The following is a 5,458-nucleotide window of genomic DNA, read 5'->3' on the forward strand; positions in this document are numbered from 1 at the left end:
CTAAATTTGCAAGCCCAACCTCGATAAATAATTATACGAATAACATTACACACAATCAGTAATACAGTAAGTCACAATATGCCAGATCACAAGAGTAATGTACAAAATACTTGTCGGACATGCTCTCGACATCACACGTTGCAGAGTGGTATTTATACTACAGACATGTAAATCATAACTTACAACTTCAAGCAAATACCCATGATTTTTTCATTACGTTACCTATCAAATGTCATATAAATTAAGTAATGTAACCGGCGATGAAAAAATAGATTAATAATTACGTTCGAGCGGGAGTGGAACTGTCGTTTTATATATGTTCGCCTTACCATACTCGAACGCCAATCACTTGACCATGAACTCTATCGTCCGGTACCTACGCATAAATACATAAGCCACATAATAGACGCGTAAATCTTCTCTTGCGATTTTCTCGGAATTGTCAGAGTATTGCAACTTACTACTTGCTCATTACGTTGTTTTAATGGCCTACTAAAGATGTACAAAGTTTGAAGAAAATCTGTGATCCCATCGTCGTGGCCTGCCCTTGTTCAGATAGTCACTGGAGCACTGGATAATCACTTGTTCGTTTTTAAGCGCCAGGGACCCTTTGTTTTACTGGGATGGGTAGAATGTGTGTATTCTGTGTGGGGTCGCAGGAGGGGCTGGCCGAAGTTCGCCAACAGCTGAATGTCGTTTTGGCTACGGTCAGTTGTCCTCAGGCTGCTGCCTCGGGGTGTAGCAGAGGCGGAGAATTTGGCGCGTTGCATGTGACACCTGACGTGTCGCCGCCCATGGGCTCTGATGTCGAGACATCTCCCAGTGTACCTGACGTGATGAGTCCGACCCCACAAGCCCACAAGAGGATGAGTGGAGGGTGGTAACGCGATCGCGTCGCTCGATTCGGAGGCTGGGAGTCCAGCCTAGCCCACTCACCCTGCGAGTGGGCATGTGGTCGCTCCTTCAGCAGGGTCAGGTGCAGTCGTCTGCAAATTGTGGTTTATGTTGGCACCAACGACGCCTGTCGCTTGGGTCATGAGGCACCTCTCAGTACGTAAAGGCGGCTGGCGGAGATGGTGAACGGGCCTCACGCGCAGCAGTGGAGCTCGCAATTTGCATCATTTTCCCCAGAATCGATCGACGTCCCTCGGTATGGACCTGTGTGGAGAATCTCAACCAAAGTCTTCGCCGACTCTGTGACGGTCTTGCTGTAGATTTCTGGACCTGAATTATCAGCAGGGGAATTGTAAGACTCCCGCAGATAGGTCATTGGTGCACCAGTCAAAAGAAGCAGCTACTCAGGTAGCAGACTATTTGTGGGGCGCACAGGGGTTTTTTCAGGTTAGGAGGTAGGTTGAGGTTCTCTGATAAACACTAGGTAGACGACTTGCAGATAGCAAAAATTGACGGAGTTCAGAGTAAAGACACTTCGGCCATCAAAATTTTATCAGTAAATTGTCAAAATATTCGTAACGAAGTTTCTGAATTTACTACCCTCCAGTCAACTTCTGACGCTGAAATTATTCTTGGAACCGAGAGCTGGCTGAAACCTGAAGATATTTAGAGATTCACGGACTGTATATCGAAAAGACAGATTCGACGCCATAGCCGGCCGGAGTCGCCGTGCGGTTCTAGGAGCTACCGTCTGGAGCCGAGCGACCGCTACGGTCGCAGGTTCGAATCCTGCTTCGGGCATGGATGTGTGTGATGTCCTCAGGTTTAAATAGTTCTAAGTTCTAGGCGACTGATGACCTCAGAAGTTAAGTCGCATAGTGCTCATAGCCATTAGACGCCATAGGAGGAGGCATGTTCATTGCAGTTGTCTCTACTGATGACTAATTTGAGTGTGACATTGAATTATCTGGTCGCGTATAAAAGATCTAGGGGAAATTAAGTTGGATGTTTTTGTCAGCCACTTAATTCCGCTCCGACGGTTTTAGAGACACGGTCAGTAGTGCGGAAATATTCAGACCATGCAATATTAGTTGGAGACGACTTTAACCTACCACGTCTACGAATTCATTGCAGGTGGTACAGGCAGACAGTCTTGAAAAGTGCTCTTAAACATGTTTTCCGAAACCTGACTTGAGCAGCTAGTTCGACAGCCCTCGCGCAATGGAAATATTTTAGACCACATAGTTACATACAGACCTGACCTAATCAGCGGCATCAGTATAGAGGCAGGGAGTAGTAACCATGAGCCACTGTAGCGACTTAGATTACTAAAGTTAATAAATCAATCAAGAAGGCTAGGAGAGCATTTCTGATACAAAGAGCAGACAGACAATAGTAAATATCACAGATAGACAATGGATTTACATAATTTAGTTCCAGTACAATAGACGTAGAGGAATTATTGGCAAAATTTAAAGGGATTGTAAACCATACTCTAGAGAAATATGTGTCGAGTAAGTAGATTAAGGACGAAAAAGACCAACCATGGTTTAACAACGAAATTATAAAACTGCTGAGCATGCAAATGCTGTTGAACTCTCGATTCAGTGCACAGTGAGCCCGCCGCAATCCGCGCTGCCAGCACCGTCTGCGTCCGACGTCACTGCAACCCGCTGCACTCCGCGCCGTCAGCAGAAAGCAAGAATACATTCATTATCACAGAAAAGAAAGACCTCTCTCGGTCAAACTACGGTCTCCGAACTAGTCTTTAACACGTAACGTGACAGATCACGCCTTTAGCTATCCACGCTGAAACTTGCTCTGCACTCCGACCACTTTTTCCCACCACAAACGCGAAAACAAGCGGAGCGCTCGCCGAACACGTCCGCACGTCACGCCACTGCCAACTAGTACTGTAATGCAGGAATTAAAAGATATTAGGTTGCATAGAATAGATTGTTTTATCTGATTATAGAATACTTAGAGGAAATATAGACTATGCCTTATATGTTACAGGGTTTTCACAACAAGCAACTATACTTTAGCGATGTGTAAACCCGTGATTGTCCTGATTTCTTCTGTCTTCGAAAATAACTCGTATGAAAGTAAACAATATACATTTCGTGTGAGAAATTCGAGGTGTGTGGTCAACAACATCCCTGTCTCAGACTGGGAGAAGTGGAATTTTTAAACTGGGGGTCTACGCTGCAGTGGAATTGATCTGAACTACTGCATGTGTCCAAGCCACTGCTTGTCTCACAATGTCTGCAGCCAGCAGCCGACCGGAAGTGGCGACGGCAGGTAGGAAGTACGGATTCCTGCTACCGGCTAGTCAGCTGTTACCCGCAGCCGTGGGACAATTCACAGAGGCGGTCCTCGTGGCGTCCTCTGGATAGCTCAATAGTGAACTAGCCAGTATGCTGGTTAAGAGGCGACAGATGCAGACGTGTGTTGTGCGAGAAGATTCAAAAATGGCTCTGAGCGCTATGGGACTTAACATCTATGGTCATCAGTCCCCTAGAACTTAGAACTACTTAAACCTAACTAACCTAAGGACATCACACAACACCCAGTCATCACGAGACAGAGAAAATCCCTGACACCGCCGGGAATCGAACCCGGGAACCCGGGCGCGGGAAGCGAGAACGCTACCGCACGACCACGAGCTGCGGACGAAGATTCAATATAGCGAGTGCTTGTGCTGGACAATTAATCCCCCTCATGTAAATTGATCTGTTGCTGCCTGGTTGGCCACGGTGATACTCTCTGTGACCCCTTAGGGTATGGTACGGCAGACATGTGAATACCAGGAGATTGGTGCTTAAGTTTCGAAGCAGTTGCTGTGTGCGTCAAAACTGTTTCTCCTCGTTGCAGTGCAGTTGCAGCGCAAGTAGCGGGCAGCGCACGGTTCAGCCCGGTGGATGGCACACAGCACATACTTCACGATTGCGATCATAACTTTTTTTCTGACCAGGTATGTTTAGTGGAAACGTTGCGATGTGTGTGTTCCCAAGCGTCGGTGCATACAAGATGTCAGATGTATTTAGCACTACAAACAATTTGTGGTGGAAATTTCATTACGTTATTTGCATGTTTCCATGTGACACTCAAACACTGAAAATATGTTTTATTATGAGGAAGGATCATCGTAAGATGGCGGTGAGTGTTATAAGTGATTTATTTGACTCCTGTAAACTTTTAAACAATTAAATTGATAGGTTAGTACAAATTTTTGATGTAAAATTGTGTCAGATCTCCCTTTGTCCACAGCATTAGCCAATAGGAACACAGTGTTCTGAGGAGAGATGAGAACCTTCGACTGTGTGTTTGGAGACGTGAGTTCACACACAAACAAGAAGTTGCCACTTGAGGGAGGCATGGACAAGAAGAAAGTCTAGAATTTTCTGATCAACAGAATACCTCCACCTGATGCTTTGTCTGGGGCTGTTAGATCAAAGGAGGCCCACATCAGTCCGTGGTCGGTGGCATGTAGTATAGTGATCGGTAATTAAGACAGTGGGCGGTTTCTGACCTCCCTGGGGCGCCCAGACGACAGACAAACGCTCAGGGGGTCCTAACTGCGGCTATTATATGACACTTCATTTCATTCCTCGGTATTTACAGTTATTACATCATGGAACCACGGTAGGGGGGCAGACGTGAGCTCTACCCAAGTGGGGGAGACCTGCCTCCTGCAAAATGCTTAAAAAGAGAATATACGTGAATATATTATTGACACTGATCTGGATTTCCTGTCATGAGATCTTTGCTCTCCAGCACAGACTGCGTACTTTTCCTGCCAATTTTTTCTATGAGGAGTGGGGAGGGAGAAGGTGAGGGATGATTTCTGGTGCTGCCATTGTGCACTAGCTCAGTCAGTAGCTTCGTGCTAGGTGACCCCACACACACAAAAATTTTCCAACAAGATAGCACCTGCAATCTGCAGTAGTGTAGTTCCATAATTAGGATGTGTAGTTGCTGGACAGCTTAACACTCGCACCTTCCACACCAACAGCTCTGCACAGATTGAGCGATTTTTCCGCCATTTTTTTCTGGTTGGGGAAAGGGAAGTAGGGGAGAGCAGGGCTGTGAGATTTTCCAGGAGGGGAGAGGGCAATTTATTGATAAATTTAATTAAATAGTTGATTAATTTAACATAAAAAGTGTGCTTGTATCTGTGAGGGGGGAGAAGGGAGGGTTGGGGATTTCCCATAGGGGTGATGGAGGAGGATGGGTAGGGGGGAAGTGTGGTGAATTTCTTAGAAGGACAGTTTATCCCAAGGGGACATAAATCAACCGCCACAGGGTCATAATTCAATTAGCATAATAATACATTAAGGATGGGAGGGGAGTCATAAATCAGTCAAGTTCGCCCCTGAATGTATGCTTACCCTTGAATGTATGCAGTCTGCAAAGATAGACTGTTTCAGAACGATCTTTGCCATACTACTAGCAACTCCGCCATAAAATCTGTAGAATCATTTAAAGAAAGTCTATGCTCAGTAAAGTGGAATACCCAGTTCATTCAATATTAGTTGCAGGCGGCTTTGATCGACCAAGTGTA

Source organism: Schistocerca gregaria, chromosome X (genome assembly GCF_023897955.1).
Source record: "Schistocerca gregaria isolate iqSchGreg1 chromosome X, iqSchGreg1.2, whole genome shotgun sequence".
NCBI classification, from domain to species: Eukaryota; Metazoa; Arthropoda; class Insecta; order Orthoptera; family Acrididae; genus Schistocerca; species Schistocerca gregaria.